Source organism: Equus przewalskii, chromosome 22 (genome assembly GCF_037783145.1).
Source record: "Equus przewalskii isolate Varuska chromosome 22, EquPr2, whole genome shotgun sequence".
Taxonomy (NCBI): Eukaryota; Metazoa; Chordata; class Mammalia; order Perissodactyla; family Equidae; genus Equus; species Equus przewalskii.
In genome coordinates, this window is record NC_091852.1 from 12,148,674 (window position 1) to 12,171,913 (window position 23,240).

A 23,240-nucleotide genomic window follows, 5' to 3' on the forward strand; every position below is an offset into this window, starting at 1 on the left:
CAGCCAAAAAACAAACAACCCTGATCAAAAATGGGTGGAGGATTGAACAGACATATTTCCAAAGAAGATATACAGATGGCCAACAGGCATGTGAAAAGGTTTTAAACATTGCTAATCATTAGGGAAATGCAAATCAAAAACTACACTAAGATATCGCCTTATACCTGTTAGAACGGCTATAATTACCAAGACAAAAGATAACAAATGTTGGAGAGGATTTTGAGAAAAGGGGACTCTCATACATTGTTTGTGGGAATGCAAACTGGTGTAGCCACTATGGAAAACAGTATGGAGATTTCTCAAAAAATTAAAAGGAGAAATGCCATACAACTCAGCTGTCCCACTACTGGGTATTTGTCCAAAGAACTTGAAATCAGCAAAGAGACTTATGCACCCCTACGTTCATTGCACCATTATTCACAATAGCCAAGATATGGAAGCAACCCAAGTGCCCATCAACTGAATGGATAAAGGAGATGTGGTATGTATATACAATGGAATACTACTCAGCCATAAAAAGGACAAAGTCTTCCCATTTGCAATAACATGGATGGACCTTGAGGGTATGATGTTAAGCAAAATAAGCCAGATAGAGAAAGACAAATACCATATGATTTCACTCATATGTGGAAGATAAACAAACACATGGACAAAGAGAACAGATCAGTGGTTACCAGAGGGGAAGAGATTGAGGGGTGGACATAAGGGGTAAAGGGACACATAGATATGGCGGCTGACAAATAATAATGTACAACTGAAATTTCACAATGTTTTCACTATTGTGAGCTCAATTAAAACAAACAACATTTGCCACAGCCAACATCATACTCAATGGACAAAAACCGAAACCCATCCCTCTCAGAACAGGAACAAGACAAGTGTGCCCACTTTCACCACTCTTATTCAACATAGTACTGCAGGTTTTGGCCAGAGCAATTTGGCAGGAAAAAGAAATAAAAGGAATCCAAATGGGCAACAAAGAAGTAAAACTCTCGCTGTTTGCAGATGACATATATTTCTTATATATAGAAAACCCCAAAGAATCCATAGAAAAACTATTAGAAACAATCAACAACTACAGCAAAGTTGCAGGGTATAAAATCAACATACATAAATCAGTAGCATTTCTATATGCTAACAATGAACTAACAGAAAAAGATCTCAAGAACTCAATCCCATTCATGATCACAACAAAAAGAATAAAATACCTTGGGATAAATTTAACCAAGGAAGTGAAAGATCTATACAACGAAAACTACAAGACCTTCTTGAAAGAAATCGACGACGACATAAAGAGATGGAAAGACATTCCATGCACATGGATTGGAAGAATAAACATAGTTAAAATGTCCATACTACCTAAAGCAATCTACAGATTCAATGCTATCCCAATCAGAATTCCAATGTCATTCTTTACAGAAATTGAACAAAGAATCCTAAAATTCATATGGGGCAACCAAAGACCCCGAATTGCTAAAGCAATCCTGAGAAAGAAGAACAAAGCTGGAGGCATCACAATCCCTGACTTCAAAACATACTACAAAGCTACAGTAATCAAAACAGCATGGTACTAGTACAAAAACAGGTGCACAGATCAATGGAACAGAATTGAAAGCCCAGAAGTGAAAAAACACATCTATGGACGGCTAATCTTCAACAAAGGAGCTGAGGGCCTACAATGGAGGAAGGAAAGTCTCTTCAACAAATGGTGCTGGGAAAACTGGACAGCCACATGTAAAAGAATGAAAATCGACTATTCTTTTTCACCATTTACTAAAATAAACTCAAAATGGATCAAAGACCTAAAGATTAGGCCTGAAACAATAAGTCTTCTAGAAGAGAATATCGGCAGTACACTCTTTGACATCATCTTCAAAAGAATCTTTTCGGACACCATAACCCCTCACATAAGGGAAACAATAGGAAGAATAAACAAATGGGACTTCATCAGACTAAAGAGCTTCTTCAAGGCAAGGGAAAACAGGATAGAAACAGAAAAACAGCCCACTAATTGGGAAAAAATATTCACAAGTTATTTATCTGACAAAGGGTTAATCTCCATAATATACAAAGAACTCACACAACTCAACAATAAAAAATCAAACAACCCAATTACAAAATGGGCAGGGGACATGAACAGACATTTCTCCAAAGAAGATATACGGATGGCCAATAGATGAAAAGATGCTCATCATCACTAATCATCAGGGAAATGCAAATCAAAACTACACTAAGATATCACCTTATACCTGTTAGAATGGCAAAAATATCCAAAACCAAGAGTGACAAATGTTGGAGAGGCTGTGGAGAAAAGGGAACCCTCATACACTGTTGGTGGGAATGCAAACTAGTGCAGCCACTATGGAAAACAGTATGGAGATTCCTCAAAAAGTTAAGAATAGAAATACCTTATGACCCAGCCATCCCACTACTGGGTATCTATCCCAAGAACCTGAAATCAGCAATTCCAAAAGTTCCATGCACCCCTATGTTCATCGCAGCATTATTCACAATAGCCAAGTCATGGAACCAACCTAAGTGCCCAGCAACTGATGATTGGATAAAGAAGATGTGGCATATATATGCAATGGAATACTACTCAGCCATAAAAAAGGACAAAGTCATCCCATTCAGAACAACATGGATAGACCTTGAGGGTATTATGGTGAGTGAAATAAGCCAGACAGAGAAAGACGAACTCTGTATGACTCCACTCATAGGTGGTAGTTAACATATGGACAAAGAGAACTGATCAGTGGTTGCCAGGGGAAAGGGGCGTGGGGGGAGGGCACTAGGGGTGAAGTGGTGTACCTACAACATGACTAATAATGATGTACAACTGTAATTTCACAAGAATGTTAACTTTCATAACCTTAATAAAAACAAAAAAGAAAGGGGAAAAAAAAAAGAAGAAGAAAACCAAAAACAAAAAAAACCAAACAACATTTCTCTCAGGCCATGGTCCTTGAACATCTCTTGGTGTTTTCTCCCAGGCAACCTTACCCTCCTGGCTCTTTCCCCACATTTTGGGACTTTCTTCCTCTAAGATTCTGCGATTCTGACTTGTTGCTGTTTGTTGATTTACCAGTTTGGCTCTTTGTTGATTTACCAGTTTGGCTCCATGTGTATTAGAGAGTAGCTTTCCTTTCCCAGCCACCTGCAGACTGTTCATACATTGAGCCAATACAGATGTCCTTTTCTATGGGAACTTCCAGGCCCCTGGTGAACATCTGCTCCCTTGGGTGCTGAGAATAGATTTATTTGATTGGATCAGAGAAAGAAAAAACCAGTCCATCTAGTGTAAGCTGGATTACCTCTTGAAATGAGCTGGACAATTAGGGCTTCCGGGTACGCTAACAAGCTGCTGCTCCTCTGACTGTGTAAAAAGAAGAACTCCAGGATTCTGACAGCCACCTGGCACCACCAATTTGTTCTGTGGAGTAATCTGATTCTGTCATAACATAAGCTAATAGGAATAGTAACTAAAGTTATTGCAGATAGAAAGAGTCTGGAAGGAAACAGCAAAATATTAACTACGGTTTTCAAAGAAGTAGAACTAAGAATGATTTTTACTTCTTTTTTTATACCTTTATGAACTGCATGACCTTTTTTTTTTTTGACAATAAAAGGTTTAGTTTAGAATCAAAGCTGTCTCAAGTTTGAAGGCAACCCCACTACCCAACTCAATGCCGAGAATGGGTAATATGCTGATTTGGCTTAGCCAAAAAGAAGATTTCTTGATTAGCTAGTGTGTAAAGATAAAACAGAAAAGCAGGTATTAATTTGCCCACTTTACCAGCATTTGTTATTAGAATGCAGTATCTATTATAATGCTGCACAATTTAAGCTTATCATGGATGTATTCAAAAGATACTTATGGCTACAAGGAATAGAACACCTGAATAAAAGTAGCTTAATTATTCTTCTCACATAACTAGAACTTGTAGATAGGTAGCACTGGGTTCAGCTTCTCTATAATTCTTTTGGCCTCTCCTCATGATCACAAAATGGCTGCTATAGTTCCAAGCACCATGCTTTCCAGTGAGAAAAGCAGGAAGGAGGGGTTTTTGTTTTATCAAGGAAGAAAATCTTTCCTAGAAGCTTTCCCAGTACATTCCTTTCAAGTCTCATTGGCCAGGATTGGGTCACTTGCCCATTCTCTGGCAGCAAGGGTTGCTGGGGAACTTCAGTTTGTGGATGAAAGTGGTCTCTTTCCACTAAGAGGCATTGTGGGCACATGGCTATGGGACAGGCAACCAGGAGTGTCTGCGTAATGGAGAACTTGGAGGAAGTCCAGAAAATATATCCAAAAGTATTAAGTTCTTTATAAAATCCTTTATAAAAACCTAAAGATTTCTTAGCCTGAAGAAAAGAAAGCTAATAGTCAGATTAATGACTCACTCTGAAAGTATGACATTTTTGTACCACAGATAGCTACTCAGTGTCATATAAAAAGCATTATCCTGGGTGCTTTTAAAAATATGACAGTGTGATGAGGGAAGAAAAGTATGTAGTACATGCTTACTATGTAAGTCAGGCTCTGTGGCAGGTGATTTCAATCTATCACTTCTCTTACTCATTTAAGGGAGGAATCATTGGATTTATTTTACAGATGAGGAAATGGAAACCTCAAGGGACCAGACCATTTTTGCCACCTTCCCCTCCTGAGCACTTTCACCTCACAACAATCCTACACCTAGAGATGCTTCTTTCAGGGAAAAGCCACAACCAGCTTACACAGGTAGACAAAGAGCATCACTACGTAAAAATGCGAGTTTATGCACTGATAAAAGTGGAGGTAAATATGGTTGATCTCAAAGCTGATTAGGCTGAATGTATTTTCACTTTAAATTTGCTTAATCTTAATGGTGTTTTGAAAGATGAAAGAGATCTTGGAAGTTTTTGTATCAATCCCTAGGTTCAAGAGGATTGTGCTTGCTACCTGTGAATAGTTTGTTTCCATATTTGTGTTGTTTCAATGGTTTAAATAAAGGAGTTGTGGGGAGGTGACGTCAGCATCATGGCAGTATGAGCTTTCCCAGTGAAGTCTCCCCTCTATGATACAATGAAAAAGACATTCATATTCCAACAGAGGACATCCACACAACACAAAAGACATCGGAGAGACCCACACAGCCATACTTCTTAAGGTGGAGGTGCTGGACCCCCTCCCAACTGGGAGGTAGAACTGGGTAAAAGAAAGCTTTGCTCTCTCCCCAAAGGACAGTGATCTGGGGATTGCGCATGTCCTCCCAGAGGGAAGGGGGAGGGGACGCCCCTTCATGGGAACAGGTCCCTCACAGCCTGGGGGAATGCCCCATACAGTGGTGACTGGCTATCACAGGGGTGACTTAATCAAGCCCACACCCCAGGAGAGAAAACAGTGAGGGCAGAGCAAGAAGCCCCTGAGAGCATGAAGGGGAAAGAAAGCACCCCTCCCCCACACCCATCCCCAGAGTCCGGCACCTGGGATCCTGGTGGAATGCAGAGGGCTCAGAATATGCAGCTCTTGACCACCTCCCGTTGGTAATAGGTAGAAATGGTGATCAACTAATACCACAATGTGGAAGAACAGAGACATGCCGTCTAGTAGTATAAAAAAATATATTAGATTTCCAGACTGGAAGGAAAATGACAAGTACCCAGAAATCAATCCTGAAGATGCAGAAATCTATAATCTAAATGACAGATAATAGATAATTTAAAATAGCTATGATCTAAAGACTCAGCAATTTAAAAGAGAATGTAAATGGACAATACAATGATTTCAGGAACTACTTCCAAAAGAATCTATAATGAAGAACCCATCAGAAATATTGAAGATGAAAAGCACAATGGATGAGATAAAACAAAATGTGGACTCCTTGAAAACTAGAGCTGATATAATGCAGGAACAAATAAGCAACATTGAAGACAGAAATATAGAAATGCTCCCGATGGAGGAGAGAGAAGTAAGACTAAAAAGAAATGAAGAAAGTCTCCAAGAAGTATCCAACTCAATTGGGAAAGGCAACGTAAGAGTTATAGATATTCCAGAGGGAGACGAGAAGGAGAATGGAACAGAAAGCCTGTTAAAAGAAATAACAGCAGAGAACTTTCCAAACCTGGGGAAGGAGAGGGAAATCCATGTGGAAGAGGCTACCAGATCTCCTAACTATGTCAATGCGAAAAGACCTAATCAAAGTGTATAGTAGTGAAGCTGGCAAAAGTCAGTCACAAAGAAAAAATACTAAGGGCTGCAAGGCAGAAAAAGAAAATAACTTACAAAGGAACCCTTATCAGACTTTCAGCAGATTTCTCAACAGAAACCTTATAGGCTAGGAGAGAGTGGAATGATATATTCAAATCTTTGAAAGACAAAATGTTTCAGCCAAGAATACTCTATCTAGCGAAAATATCCTTCAGATATTATGGAGAAATAAAAACTTTCCCAGATAAACAAAAGCTAAGGGAGTTCATAGCCACAAGACCCCCACTACAAGAAATCCTCAAGAAGGGCCTCATACCTGGAAAAAAAGGGGAGAAGTGGGTTGCAAAGTGCCCAGAGTAAAGAGATAAATAGGTAGAAAAAATCAGAAAATTGTAGCTATCCATCAGAACAGCTTAGCAAATAATCAAGTAAAACATTAAAGATAAAGGGAAGGAAAACACCAAGAACAAAGATAATCTTGTCATTCTAACCACAAACTTACAACACAAGATGGAATAAGATGTGACAGAAAACAACATAGGAGGGGAAGAGGAAAGAGACTGAATCAGTTTAGTCTAAAAAGAAGAGGTCAGCAGAAAATGGACTATCTTATCTATGAGATTTTGCATAAAAACCTCATAGTAACCACTGGGGAAAAAAAAAAAACTCAACAGACAGAAATAATAAATAAGGAGAAAACTAAGAAATCCAGCATAAAAAACTACATAACCGAATTGGTGGTCAGAAATACATGGGACAAGAAACAAAGGGAATGCAAGAGAACCACAAAATGAGCAATAAAATGGCACATTAAGCCCTCATATATCAATAGTCACTCAAAGTAAATGGATTAAATTCTCCAATAAAAGACACAAAGTGGCGAGATGGATTAAAGAACAAGATCCAACAATATGCTGCCTCCAGGAAACATATCTCAGCTCCAATGACAAACACAGGTTCAGAAGTGAAGGGATGGAAGACGATACTCCAAGCTAATGGAAAACAAAAGAAAGCAGATCTTGCGATACTTATATCAGACAAAGTAGACTTCAAGATAAGACAGGTAAAGAGAGACAAAGAAGGGCAGTGTATAATGATTAAAGGGACATTCCACCAAGAAGAAATAACACTTATAAATATCTATGTACCCAACATGGGAGCACCAAAGTACATAAAGCAACTATTAACAAACCTAAAAGGAGACATTAACACAATAACAGTAGGGGACATTAACGCTCCGTTCACATCAATGGATAGATCATCCAGACAGAAAATCAACAAGGAAACAGTGGAACTAAATGAAAAACTAGACCAGATGGACTTATAGATTGATATAGAACACTCTATCCAAAAACAGCAGAATACACATTCTTCTCAAGTGCACACGGAACATTCTCAAGGATAGACCATATGTTGGGAAATAAGGCAAGCCTCAGTAAATTTAAGAAGATTGAAATTATAACAAGTGTCTTTTCCACTACAATGCTATGAAGCTAGAAATTAATTACAAGAAAAAAGCTGAGAAAGGGACAAAGACATGGAGACTAAACAACATGCTATTGAACAACCAATGGATCATTGAAGGAATTAAAGGAGAAATCAAAAAATATCTTGAGACAAATGAAAATGAAAACATACCATACCAACTCATATGGGATGCAGCAAAAGTGATACTTACAGGGAAATTCATCACAACACAGGCTCACCTTAACAAAGAAGAAAAAGCCCAAATAAGCAATCTCAAACTACACCTAACTGAATTAGAAAAAGAACAAACAAAGCCCAAAGTCAGCAGAAGGAGGGAAATAATAAAAATCAGAGCAGAAATAAATGCAATTGAAACAAAAAAGGCAGTAGAAAATATCAATGAAACAGAGCTGCTTCTTTGAGAAGATAAATAAAATTGACAAACCGCTAGCCAGATTTTCAAAGAAAAAAAGGAGAGAAAGCTCAGATAAACAAAATCAGAAATGAAAGAGGAGAAATAACAATGGATACCACAGAAATACAGTGGATTATAAAATAATACTATGAAAAACTACATGCCAATAAAATGGACAATCTAGAGGAAATGGATAAATTCTTAGACTGTTACAACCTCTCAAAGCTGAATCAAGAAGAAATAGGGAATCTGAATAGACCAATCACAAGGAAAGAGATTGAAACAGTAATCAAAAACATCCCAAAAAATAAAAGTCCAGGACCAGGTGGCTTCCCTGGGGAATTCTACCACACTTTCAGAGAGGATTTACTACCTGTCCTTCTCAAACTATTCCAGAAAATTAGGGAAGATGGAATGCTTCCTAACACATTCTATGAGGCCAACATCACCCTGACACCAAAGCCTGACAAGGACAACACAAAAAAGGAAAACGACAGGCCAATATCGCTTATGAACATAGATGCAAAAATCCTCAACAAAATATTGGAGGGTTGGTGGCAGATGTTAGCTCAGGGCTAATCTTCCTCAAAAAAAAAAAAAAATACCCTAAAGAATCCATCGGAAACCTATATTCATAGTCCAACTATTCTAGCTTTTCATTTAATTCCACTGTTTCCTTATTCATCTTCTGTCTGGAAGATCTATCCAATGATGTGAGTGGAGCGTTGAGGTCCCCTACTATTATTGTGTTATTATTAAGGTCTTCCTTTAGGTTTGTAATAGTTGCTTTATGTACTTTGGTGCTCCTGTGTTGGGTGCATAGATATTTCTAAGTGTTATTTCTTCTTGGTGAAGTGTCCCTTTGATCAATTGGCATTCTTTTTTGTTTCTCCCTTATTTCTTTAGCTTTCTCTGATTTCCCAAGTCACTTACCACTTGTATATCTACTTTCAGGGATCTAAAATTTAAATGACATCTCTCATCTGCTGGCATCTCTAACAGCATTTTCTTTGACCTCTTGAGTTTCTTCTGTTTGTTTTTTAACAGCTCTTTTGTTGTCATTTTGCTGTAGTTTCAGGAGTCAGCAGGGACATGCTTGCATTCAGCCTGTAGTGTTTAACCAGCAGTCACAGCTAATATTCCACATGCTTTTGGATTTAGTTTATGTGATGGATCTTATTGAAGAATATAATTTAGTATTCTACTTTTTATGTATTATTTTTCATAAGCATTTTCCCAAGATAATATGTCAATACTTTTTGAACACTAGGATGATATTCACATAATTCACTCTTATTTCTGGTATGGAGTTAGTTTAGTCTCTAATTTAATAAGCCATTGTTTTCTCTCTCTCTCTCTCTCTCTCTCTCTGTCTCTGTTACATATGCATAATGGTTTGGCGAAATGCTATTGAACAATTTGAATGTAGCCAGAACATGTAGATAATCAATCGTCCCACATCTGTGTTATGGCTTCATGGAAATAATGTTCAGGTTCCTTGAAGAGGGAGAAAATGAACTTCATTTAACATCGGGGGGAAAATTGATTTTTACCTAAAAAAAATTACACTCAGTAGTTAAAAGGAGTCATGAACTTGGTTTTACCGATCTGGGCGTGGTAAACCTTGATTCCCCTATCTTGCTCACAACACAGAGAACCTTCCATTAAACTGCACCTGTTTCTGGGTTTCAGCAAAAAATCTAAAGACAAACTAAAGACCCTGTTTATCGTTTCAATATCTGCATTAGTCATCCAGGATGCTAAGATACTGATATTAATTATGTCTTGTGAGGGGTATAAATACTGCTGGGCTTAGGTACTTAAAAAAATCTATATTTTTGAAGCTACTTCTGTTTTCTGCTCTAACTGCTTTTTGTATATGTCAGTATTCTAATCTGCTTGTCAGTACTTGGTCCTTTCACATTTGATATTCAGGGCACACACAGCTATTTCTTCACTTGAGTGCGCATATTCCATTTCCATAAATTTTATGAACACTCCCAGAAGGAGTCGATATGTGTATGATGCTGAATTATGGTCATGGAGAATAGATTGTAGTTTTCAAAAATAATTCAGCCTTACAAAATTGTAATCAATAACAAAGGCACAGAGCCTATTTATATTTACCAGACCACCCAAAATAATAGATACAGCTGCTTCCGCTTCTCATCCCCTCCTTTCACATTATCAAACCATCTTTCCCTGAGCCTGAGACTCTTGCCTCCTGACCTGGGGCTTTGATGGCTGTTGACAATGTTGCCTGTATCTTGCTATGCAAAATAACAGAGGGCAAGGATTCTGGGGGAAAATAACAGATAATTACCATCATCTATGAGACATTGTTATCTAGAAAGAGCTATATTCTATGCTAAAACCAATTACACAATCCACCCCCTCAGTAAAATGGATTCAGAGGCCATTTGGATGAAATGAAGCAAAGATGGGTATGGATGGGGTGAACGTTGTAAGAGGATATATTTTACAAACTGCCTCAAAAATGCTTTCCTCATGCAGATTACAAGATGGGCCTAGAGACAAGATATGTTAAGGATGAGGAACTTCCCCTAAACAGACAGATGTCTGCTCAAAGCCTCATTCTTCTAAAAACAGAGCACTGGTAAATTCTGCCCTGATAATCACTTTCCCTGAAAATGGGTGGTGGAAGGAGTGAAGGGAACTCCAGACTTGGTCCTAATTCTAAAGAAGAATGAAGAAATGGTAACAGTGTGGAAATGATAGGCTTCTGAGTATTACCAACATGGAGACTGTCAGAATGAAGGAAGGGAAAGCTGACAAATAATCATACATCTACTCTAGACTACAGGAAAGCGGTTTTTAAAAAAACAGAAAAAAAGGATAATTAAATGGCCAGGGAGAAAGGGGTTCTATAAATAAAATTCTTTCTCTTCAATTGGGAATGTTTCTAATGCAGAAAAACGTTCTTCAATGTACTTGATGATATAGAAAGCCAATTGTGAGTTTGTATTTTTAAAGAATATGTACAGGGGCCGGCCCCGTGGCCGAGTGGTTAAATTTGTGCACTCTGCTGTGGCCGCCCAGGGTTTCGCCAGTTGGAATCCTGGACACGGACATGGCACAACTCATCAAGCCATGCTGAGGCAGCGTCCCACATAGCACAACCAGAAGGACCCACAACTAAAAATATACAACTATGTACCACAGGGCTTTGGGGAAAAAAAGGAAAATAAATCTTTAAGAATATGTACAGGGGCCGGCCTGGTGGTGCAGCGGTCAAGTTCTCACGTTCTGCTTCTTGGTGGCCCGGGGTTCACTGGTTCGGATCCCGGGTGTGGACATGGCACCACGTGGCAAGCCATGCTGTGGTAGGCGTCCCACATATAAAGTAGAGGAAGATGGGCACAGATGTTAGCTCAGAGCCAGGCTTCCTCAGCAAAAAATGAGGAGGATTGGCAGCAGTTAGCTCAGGGCTAATCTTCCTCACCAAAAAAGAAAAAAAGAATATGTGCAGAATTTATTGCCCTCTTAATCTTTGAATTCCAGGAAGCTTGGACATTGATTGGTACACAGTCGAAGTAGCTAAACTCCTTAGTTTAAGTGTTTTGATTAGTTATTAAAATATTCTGCCCATTTTTTCTTCCAGTCATGAGAGAATAAGAATGTGCAATTACCCTCCCACCATAAACAATTAGAAAAATGGACAAAATATAGGAAATACCTATTTTTAAACACTAGACAAAGGGCAACAGTGGATTTATCCCTGAGAAAAGAGAAAGAAAAGAGGTGAGCTCTCCCATTGGCTAGGTTTTCTCTCCTGGGATAATCCTTGGACTGTGACACAGGAATCTTCTTGAATTAAGGCGACAGATTAGATTTCAGGCAACTGGAATTTGCGGACAGAGTACCAGATAGGACAGCGCTGCAGAGAGGAAGAAGTCCAGAAGTCTGTGTTGAGGTTCCCTCATGTCTTAACAAAATGTTAACCTGCAATGCGTGTGATGAGACCCCATGAAGCTAGAAAAGAACAGGTTCTGAGGAAGGAACAATTACTGGGCAGCTGTGAGATGACGAGTCCACAGGCTCACACATTAATCGTTACAATTTCTTCCAGCCAAACTGGAGAGACTTCACTGAGGACAAAGGGCATTCAGTAGAGACCCCAAAAGGATACACCTTAGAAATGGGACTCAAGTTAGCTCCAGAAAAGGGCTCTTCTAGACTCATCCTAAAAAAGGCTTTTTAACAGCCTCAAAAGGATCAAAATGACCTGCCAATAATGTACCTACCAGCCAGAAAATATTCAGCATTTTTTAAAGGAATACAACATTCATCCCAAAACAATATAAAATTCACAAAGTCCAGTATCCAGTCAAAAATTGCTAAGGGATAAGACAAACATGCCTGCTCTCACCACTTTTATTGAACACAGTATTAGAGGAGGGCAGCCTCTCAGACGGAAATTGGGTTTCCATGGGATTCATGGAAAACTAGTGACTCTCCCCAGTGTGGGCTCCAGGGCAGAAAGATCCAGTCTGCAAAGGCAAGCGGATAAAGTAGACACCCAGAAACGAGCAGGTAAGAGAGGGAAAATTCTTAAAGGTTTTCTTTGTCTAGTCTAATAGAACTTTCTTGAGGGCTAGCTATATTCACGTATTCTGAGAGGTGGCCTAGTGTTCTTATCATAAACTCTCCATTTTGATTGTTAGCTCGTGTTGTTTTCTATGACTTGCAACTGAAGAATCCTAAATAACTCATGTCAAGTTGGGTCCACCGACAGTGGACATTCGCGGGGTAGAAGCCTAGACAGAAGAATGTGAGAGGACTCCTGACCCCAGCCCTCACTCCAGAAATAACTGGAGAGAGCTTTGGTGAGGGCAGGAGGTCTTATATGAGCAAGTGGGCAAGATGAGTTAAGGAAATCTGAGTTATTACTGTAAACGCGATCTCATTTGTACCCATAGCCTTGAGAGGCCTGGGGAAATTTGAGTTACAGAGAAAAGAATGACAGAAACCTGTGACAATAGTGCTAGGCAGGCCAAAACCTAGAATGAACTGGGGTTTTAAAAAAGTGCTAAAGAAAAGAAAAATCATTTCAGAAAGAAACACAAGACAGATTGAATCTGCTGGCAGTGTGCTATGAAATGGTTGGCTTGGCCAGGATGAAAAAATAATAATAGTAAAACAAAAACAGTGTTTCAGGAAGAAGCTGCATCGGCCAAAAAGGAAGCTCAGGGAAGGCCTGTGACCCAGCTGCTAGTAGGAGGAGAAAAGGAGGCAGCCCATCCTCATTCTTGGCTTGTCACTCTTGACCTAAGCCTGGTCCTAAGGCAGGCCCAGAACTCACGACGGGTTAGTTCTATGATGTGATGAGAAGGAGAAAAGCTGGAAACCTGGCCCAGGGAGGAACGAGGGGGACAGTACACCTGGCAGAAACTCACTCCTAGCCAATGACCGGAAGCTTCTTGTCCCCATGCAATGGCATATATGATAGAAAAGCAGATATATCCTGATAGACCCATGAACCCTGATAGACAGCATCATATATCCTTATAGCAACAACCCATACGGTGAACTGAATCCTTATTCTTGAACACTTGCATCCTAGGGGAAGATTACACTTCCTATACCACTGATGTCAGGCCAGTCCATGAGATTTCCTCCGGCCAATGAAGTGTAAGCAGAAGTGGCATGTGTCATTTCCAAACGGTTGCTTTTAGACCCAGTGTGTGGTTTGCATTTCTCCTTTTTGTCAACCACGAGACTGGCAATGTTCCAGGTAGAGGCTGTTCCAGGGGAAAAGCAATAGGAGCAAAGCTGCCATGACCAAACATGAAGTGCGATGGGAAACCAGTCTTGGTGTTACCAACCATGGTGACGTTACTGCAGCATAACCGCTCCTCTCCTGACTCCTACAGGCTGCAAGATCAATAGCATTGGGGATGAGAGCAGAGCATTTCTGGTCACCAGGAGGAATCTACAGGCGTCAGGGGACCGCAGTGGCAGAGTATTATAGGAAGAACCAGGGCAGCTCCCAGAAGCTCAGGAGCCAAGATAAATGTTGAATATTGGCTGGAGAGAGCAGAACATAAGAAATCCCCTGGAATAGCAAGGATATTATTAGGTTTTTACTCCATCTGAAAATACAACGGACTGATGACATCTAGTAAAATAGAGGTTGTGTTAATGAAGAGGGTTTGAGGGGATTTTGAGATTTTGGTTTTTTGGTTCTGTTTTTCAGCTAGGTTCTGAGCCAAAAGGTAAAGTGAGGATTAAGCTGACTTCATTGCGGAAGAAGATTCAGTGGTGACAAATGCACACATAGTCCCTGAAAGCGCCTTTGGTTTTGGATACAGTCTTTTGGATGTAGGACTCAAGAAATAGTGCTCTACTGCTGACCCACTTGCTGTTTCTGTCTCCATTAGAAAAGCCAGTTCTAGCCCACTATTTCAATAAATTCTCCATTGCAGCCTTGCTTTGCTTTGTGCAGCTCCCTTTCTGGGTATAGGAATCTGCCCCTGAACCTTTGCTTGGGGTCAAGGGCCCTGTGTCCTCAGGCATGAATTTCCCTTCCACTCTCTGCCTCCTGATTCTCAGTGTCCCACATTAGACTCCCTTTTAGGTCCACTTCTTGCTTTTGAAGACATCATTACCATCTTGGAATCTTCTCTCTCCCACCCCTTGCTGCCCTTTGCCTGGAACAAAACAGACATTGTTGGGACCCAAGTCACCATTCTTTACTTGCCAACCCAAGACTGTGCAATTTTCTCAACATGCAGTCAATCTGTCCTGTGCTGTTCCTCCCCAAGTGGGTAACTCCTGTGCCCGGGTCTTCTCTCCTGGTGGGAAGCTGTGCTCATCACATGTGGGCAGTCACAGATCACAGTGACAGATGGTATGAACGAAAGGGAGACTCAGCCTTCAAAATGATCCCAGCTGTTTTTCGTGAGTGATCTAAACCAATAGGAAAGAATCCACCAGGAAGATTTTGTAGACAAGCTCAAAAATAGAATTTCATGACTCCAAGATGGGATGTTCTTAAGAAACCTGACAGGTGTTCATAAGAAATGGGCCTGGAACCTTGAGGGTATTATGCTAAGTGAAATAAGTCAGATAGAGAAAGACAAGCAAACACAGAGATGTGGAGAACAGATTGGTGGTTACCAGAGGAGAAGAGGGTGGGGGTAAGGGCAAATGGGGTAAAGGGGTGCAGGTGTATGGTGACGGATGGCAACTAGACTTTTGGTGGCGAACATGATGCAGTCTATGAAGAAGCTGAAACATAATGATGTACACCTGAAATTTACATTATGTTATAAACCAATGTGACCTCAATTAAATAAATGTATAGAATGGAATTTTTTTATTAAACATTTTTTTTTAAGATTGGCACCTGAGCTAACATCTGTTGCCAATCTTTGCTTTTTTTCCTTCTCCCCAAAGCCCCCCGGTATATAGCTGTATATTCTAGTTGTGAGTGCCTCTGGTTGTGCTATGTGGATGCCACCTCAACATGGCCTGATGAATGGTGCCATGTCCGTGCCCAGAATCCGAACCAGTGAAACCTGGGGCCACTGAAGTGGAGTGCGTGAACTTAACCACTCGGCCACAGGCTGGCCCCAATATAGAATAAAACCTTAAAAAAGAAAAAGAAAACGGGGCTGAGGTATGGTCTGTTTGACCACAGGAGCCAACGGTCTATTGCAGCTGCTAAAAAAGCTGTCAAAGGAAAAGAGGTATTAATCTTCCTCTCAATTGTTTTTGTCTGTCTATATCTGGAGGAGGTTGTGGGCTCTGGCTTGTCAGGTTGAGGTTGATCAGGATGGCTGGATTAAAACTTTAACTTGAGCAATGTCATGAAATTCACACAAAGTTGGAGGGACTAGTCTAGATTAAAGGAGACTAAAGGGTTATGAAAACCAAATGCAATGTAAATTAAATACATTTAAATAGAATGTAAATGCAATCAAACTTTTATTTGATCTAGATTAAGAAAAAAACAGCTAAAAAAGCATTACTTGAATAATAGGGAAATTTTATATGGTCTGTATATAACGTGTTATTAAATTTATTAAATTGCTGTTGATTTTCTTAAGTGGAATAATGAAATTGTGGTTTTGAAGACAATGTCCTTGTTCTTAGGAGACACATGTTGTCATGCTAGAATACTTAAGCATGAAATAGTATAATGTTTCCAGCTTCTTCTGTCTCTCTCCCTCTCCTCTGGCCTGCCAATTCCCTGAGACGCAACAATATTGAAATTAAGCCAGTTGATAACCCTACAATGTCCTCTAAGTTTTCAAGTGACAGGAAGAGTCACAGTTCTCTTCCTTTAAATCAAAGTCTAGAAATGTTTAAGTTTAGTGACGAAAGCATGTCAAAAGCTGAGATAGGCCGAAAGCTAGGCCTCCTGTGCCAAACAGTTAGCCCAGTTGTGAACGCAAAGGAGAAGTTCTTGAAGGAAATTAAAAGTACCACTCCAGTGAACGCGTGAATGATAGGAGAGCAAAACAGCCTTATTGCTGATATGGAGAAAGTTTTATTGGTCTGGATAGAAGATCAAACCAGCCACAATGTTCCCTGAAGCCAAAGCCTAATCCAGAGCAAGGCCCTAACTCTCTTCAAATCTGTGAAGGCTGAGAGAGGTGAGGAAGCTGCAGAAGAAAAGTCTGAAGCCAACAGAGGTTGGTTCATGAGGTTTAAGGAAAGAAGCCGTCTCCATAACATGAAAGTGCAGGTGGAGCAAGCGCCTATGTGGAAGCTGCAGCAAGTTTTCCAGAAGATCTAGCTGAGATTGTTAATGAAGGTGGCCACACTAAACAACAGATTTCCAATGTAGGTGAAACAGACTTCTGTTGGAAGAAGATGCCAGGTAGGACTTTCATAGCTAGAGAGGAGAAGTCAATGCCTGGCTTCAAAGCTGCAAAGGACAGGCTGACTCTCTTGTTAGGGGCTAATGCAGCTGGTTTACGTTGAAGCCAGTGCTTACTTACCATTCTGAAAATCCTAGAGCCCTTAGGAATTATGCTACATCTACTCTGCCTGTGCTCTATAAATGGAACAGTAAAGCCTGGATGATAGTACATTGGTTTGCAACATGGTTTACTGAATATTTAAAGCCCACTGTTGAGACCTACTCCTGAAAATAAAACACTCCTTTCAAAATACTGCTGCTCATTGACAATGCACCTGGTCACCCAAAATCTCTGATGGAGATGTACAATGAGATTAATGTTGTTCTCATGCCTGCTAACACAACATCCAAATGAGTGAAGAAAGTAAGAAGTTAGAGTAAAAAATATTTTTTTCTACATTTTATATTGCTCTGTACTTTTTTCAAATCCGGTTTTCCTGGGGTTTCAAGGACAACCAAAATTTGATGTTATTCTCCCCAAATTTGGTTCCTGCATTCATCTGCCTGCCGCCTGTCCCCACTCAGCCTGGCCTCAAGGTCACACACCGTCAGCGCAGCCACTTACAGCTCCAGGTATGTCTCTCCCTCGCCTGCGGTTACGTTTCCCCTCTTTCCACTTACATTTTGGAGGAAGGAACTGTGTGGCTCCTCTAATACAATTCTCTCATTTTAAATTGAGCACCTGCCTTTCTTCTCAGGGCCGGCCCCGTGGCCGAGTGGTTAAGTTCGTGCACTCCGCTTCGGCAGCCCAGGGTTTTGCCGGTTAGGATCCTGGGCTCGGACGTGGCACCGCTCATCAAGCCATGCTGAGGTGGCATCCCACATGCCACAACTAGAAGGACCCACAACTAGAATATGCAACTATGTACTGGGGGGATTTGGGGAGAAAAAGCAGAAAAAAAATGTTAAATTGAGAACCTGTAGCCTAGAATAACCATTTGGAGACTTGTCCAAATAACAAAGTGTAAGCCACATCTCTTCCATGATGCTTCATTATTCACTTGGCACTCATTTATCTTCCTCTCATGTGAATTCCCTCGAAAACAGTGTCCTTCCACATCTCTGCCGATACTGGGTATTGTCAGCCTTTTTGCTTTTAGCCTTTCTAGTGGGTGTGTAGGGGCATCTCATTATGGTTTTCATTTGCATTTCCCTAGTGATTAGTAGTATTGAACATCTTTTCATATACTTATCTGCAAGCTGTGTATCTTCTTTGGTGAAGTCTCTAGTCAAATATTTTGCCCATTTTGCTGTTGGGCTGTTTGTTTATAAAAAAAGGTTTTTTTAAACATATATTTTGGATACAAGTCCCTTAACAGTGTGTGTTTTGCAAATGTTTTCTCACAGTCTATAGCTTGTCAGTTCATTTTCTTAATGTTGTCCTTTGAGGAAGAAAAGTTCTCAGGTTTCTTTTTTTTTTAGGTATGCTTTTGTTTTTTTTTTTTTTTTTTGAGGAAGATTAGCCCTGAGCTAACAGCTGCTGCCTATCCTCCTCTTTTTGCTGAGGAAGACCGGCCCTGAGCTAACATCCGTGCCCATCTTCCTCTACTTTATATGTGGGATGCCTACCACAGCATAGCTTGCCAAGCAGTGCCATGTCCACACCTGGGATCCGAACTGGCGAACCCCGGGCCGCTGAAGCAGAACATGCGTGCTTAACCACTGCGCCACCCGGCCGGCCCCTTGTTGAGAGCTTTTCTCATAAGTAGCTATTGAATTTGGTCAAGTGCTTTTCCTGCATCGACTGAGATGGTAATATGGTTTTTCTTCATCACTCTATTATAGTGTGTTACATTAATTGATTTTCAGATGTTAAACTAACTTTGTATTTCTGGGTTAAACTCCACTTGGTCATGACATATAATTGCTTTTATATGTTGCTGAGCTGCGTTTACCTCTATATTGTTAAGGATTTTTCTCTCTATCATCATGAGGGATGTTGATCTGTAGTTTCCTTTTCTTATGATGTGTTTATATAAGTATCATTTTTGACTTGGGAACAATATTGTATGTGTATACCTTAAGGTCACAAATACAACAATGAATTATATGTGTGTGTGTGTGTGTGTGTATAAAAGTGATCTCTACTCTCATGGACTTCACAGTTCTGTTGGAAAAGTCAGAAATAATAAAAGAAAACAAGTGATTTTTACATATACAATTACACTTGTGATTGCTCTAAAATAAGGAAATAACGTTCTATGATTTTTTAAAGTAATGGAACCAAATGGAGATGGCGGAGGGGGATGTACTTAAGGGGTAGTAAGGAAGACCTCTCCTGAGGGGTGACGTTTAAGTGAAACCTGAAGAATGAGCCAGCTGGGAGAGGGCACGTGGGGGTGTTTCAGGCTGAGATAACAATAGGTGCAAAGGCTCCGGGCAGGAAAAACTTGATGAATTAGAGAAGTTGGGAAAGGTGTGTTTGAGCCACACTAAGAGAAGAGAAAAACATCAATGACTCATGGGTTGGGAGGGTGAGGGATGTTGGACTGGAAGTAAAATAGCTACTTCAAATTCTGAAAGGTATTGAATTTGGCCCTGAGGAAGATGAAAGTACTAATTGAAGACGCCAAAGGGTTGCTTGGATAGAAAGCTAATGATTTCTAACCCTGTCTTCTGTGTCACCTGGTAGGTTCTTAGAGGCTGAGTATGAAAGGACAGTCACAAACCTTAAGATCCACCTGGTTGAGTGTGGCTTAAGGGATTTTCCAACATCTTATGCACCAAAACCCAAATAAGAGAAGCATGCCCACTGCAGTGTGCTGGAAGTTCTGGGGTAAATAGCTCAATGTGCCTTTTATTCTTTGATGCTCATAAGGGTTTTTCTGGCACTCAGGGAATTGCATACCCATTCATCTGTCAAACTGAAAGAGAAATGTTACTCAAGAGAGCGTTCAAAGGCACATGTCTAACAAATGCAATGTAATGAGACAAGTGAAAACCGGCTCCATCCTGAATGTCCTAGGCATTCTTGGAAGCATGTGTACATTTGAAAACTGATTGCTTTTTAAATTCTCTGTGTATATCATATTCATGGCCCCTTAAAAAATTTACTGATTTCCTTGATGAAGAGTTTAGCAAACGCAGAAATTGAATCTTAATTTCTGAATGCTTTGATTGCTTGTAATTGCCTTTTGTGTTTTCATGTGCCTCCGTTTAATACCACAGAAAGCTTTTAAATCATGAGCTCTGGAAACATAAGCCCGTCACTTAATCACATAATGAGTGAATCGCTGGCATCCAGGCTCGCTGGGAACCTGACCCGGAAGTGTCTTGTCTAAGGCTTGTTTGGGAGATTCAACTGTCTTTTGCTCAAATCATTTCTCATTTTAGTGGAAATTTTCAGGATGCCCTCACAGCTAGAAATTTCCGGCCTGGTATTGGGAACGCGTTGCCCCATCCACAACTAATCATTCTAGAGAATGGAAGAAGCTTTTGGTTATAGTCACTTTCTGAAACAATATGGGACTCTTAAAGGCACCAAATTGCTAACCTCTCCCCCTCCACAGCAGCAATAACACAAAGGTAGCCTATAAAATCTGTACAAAGGTGATAGTTAGCTCTTGGCTTAAGAAGACAAACTTCAGAATTAGACCTGGATTCAAATCCAGAGGCCCCGCTTTTGGTTGTATGCCCTGGGGAAAATTGACTCTCTGAGCCTCAGTTTCTTCATCTACAGAATGGAGGACGTAATCTCTACCTCCAGTAGTTGTTATAAGAATCAAAGATAACACATGGAAACCACATAGCTAGTTCTCAGCACACAGTAACAGCTCATGAAACGGTAGCTATTAATGTTGTTGCTACTGTAGTTTCTAATGAGAAGTTCTGCCTGCCCATTGTTCTGCACTCCCAACAATCAATGGAATCTCTGAATCTTATCACTGGAAGGGAGTTTTAAAATTTTGTCATCCAATCCACTTAGTTTACAGATAAAGAAATTCATCTATCTGTAAAATATCTAAGAGACCACACATTTGTGCAAGGTTGCGTGGACTGACTCACACAGAACAGCAGAAGGTGAGGTCTCTGGATTTTCAGACCAGAGTTCATTCTGCTATTTCAAGTCCTTTCATTGTTCCTCAGTAGGTGCAGAATTATTCCTCTTGCTTTGATGTTTTTCTAATCACTTACAATTCTAGTTCCAGCTTGCTGTCATGTGAACTTTAGGCTAACCACTATAGTCGTCTGAAAAAAAACATGAAAACAGAGCAAAATAATTAGAAGGTGAAAAACCTAATTGGAAGAAAAATGTTTTGAAAATAGTGCAAAAATAGTACAAAATAATTAGAAGAAATACATATGCAAAGAAATATTGTAGGAGAAGAATGACTTTGTTATGAATGATGATAGTTTTCTTTTAATTTTCTAAAGGAGTTTTGCCAGGAAAAATCATGTTTGATGTAAAGTCTAATATATACTCTTTACACATCTGTATTTGTGTATATTACCAAAAAATTTTAAAGATTTTTTTTTTCCCTAAATGTTTCAGCTAAACAAGAATGAAAGGTTTGGAACAAAAGGAGGACGGACACCTAGTGCTGCCTTTTCCCTGTGACAGGAGAGAGTTTATCAAGAAATAGAAGATGGCAGCCACCTTGGAGGGTCGTGGGTGACACGGTTCCCACTGCCGGAAGGACTTCCGCTGAAGCTCAAAGCAGGAGAGGGAAGCGAGGGAGTGATTCCTGCCGACAGCTGGAACATCAAACTGGGAGCCAAGCAGAAGCATTGCTTTCTTGTGCTGGCTCAGCATCACCTTGGGCCTCCAGCCTCTTGCCCTTCGTGTCACCAACCCACCCCTGACCTGGGAGGGCACAGCCCAGAAAACATGCTGTATACGTGAGAACACTAATAGTACTGTTACGGTTACTGGGATCAAGTTAAGATTCCTTTTATTTTCTTTACATAAGCAAAATGTGCCTACTACAGATAATACAGATTCAAATCAATACAATACGATGAAAATGTTAGAGTAAAAAACCAAGGGCTCTTTGCCCACAGCATGTGGTGTCTTGCTTTTTTCACTTAACCATATGTCTTAGAACTCTTTTATGTAGTAAATATAAATCTACCTCATCTTTTCAATTATCGTGTAGTATTCCATAATATAAATGGACCATATTTCATTTAACTATTCTCTAATTGAGGGATATTTCTGCCCTTTTCCAATTTTTCATTATAAATAAAGCTGCAATGACTATCCATGTTTATATATTTTATGAGCATGTGTGAATATTTCAGAATAATAGTTTCTTAAAAGTGGAATTAAAAATTTCAAGGATATGCTTATTTTAAATTTGATAGATATTTCCAAGTTGTCATAAAAAATTTGTAGCAATTTACACTCTTACAAACTGAATGAAATTGTCTTTTCCCCCTGATAACACTGGTATCAATCTATTGAATTTTTAACAACCCAATTAGTTATAAAGTGTACTTCATTGTTTATTTTGCATTTCCTTTATTATTATTATTTTTTTTTTGAGGAAGATTAGCCCTGAGTTAACATCTGCTGCCAATCCTCCTTTTTTTGCTGAGGAAGACTGACCCTGAGCTCACATCCATGCCCATCTTCCTCTACTTTCTATGTGGGACGCCTACCACAGCATGGCTTGCCAAGCGGTGCCATGTCCACACCTGGGATTCAAACTGGCAAACCTGGGGCCGCTGAAGCAGAACGTGCTCACTTAACCGCTGCACCGCTGGGCCAGCCCCTCCTTTATTATTTTTGAGATTAAGCATCCTTTTATATTTTATCAATCATTTTTGTGAAGTCTCTATATTTCTTTTGCCCAGTTTTATGTTTTATATCTTTTCATAATAATTTTGGGAACTTTTAATATATTTTGTATGTTATACTTGGTTTTATATATTTTGCAAAGACTTTCACTAGGCCCTTTTATTTGGACGTTTTTTGTCATACAGATCTTTTAATTTTTTTTAATTAAGACCTTTTTATTAATGGGTCCTGGGATTTGTGTCTTTCTTAGGAAGGCCTTCTTTAGGAACCCCCAAAATTGTAAAAACTAATATACTATATTTCACTCTAGCTCCTTTTTAATCTCATTTTTAATTTAGTGTTTAGAATTTAATCCATTTGGATTTTGTGTGTATGACGTGATACAAGCATCTCTATTAATTTTTTCAGGATTTCCAACCTTCTCAATATCATTTTTGAACAGTCTGTCCTTTTTGCTCTGATTTAAAGTGCTCCCTTTTTATATTCTAAATGTCCCTTTGTCCCTGAATTGTCCTTTTTGGTTCCATTTATCTGTGTC

General features: G+C 39.7%; 1 long non-coding RNA gene across 1 annotated transcript; it reads left to right on the top strand.

The window, feature by feature from the left end:
* Positions 1-17,412: 17,412 nt before the first annotated feature.
* On the top strand, positions 17,413-22,176 carry LOC139078612 (uncharacterized). Its single transcript, XR_011531625.1, has 2 exons — positions 17,413-17,535; positions 21,455-22,176. It is a non-coding gene; the product is annotated as an uncharacterized lncRNA (long non-coding RNA).
* Positions 22,177-23,240: the final 1,064 nt, after the last annotated feature.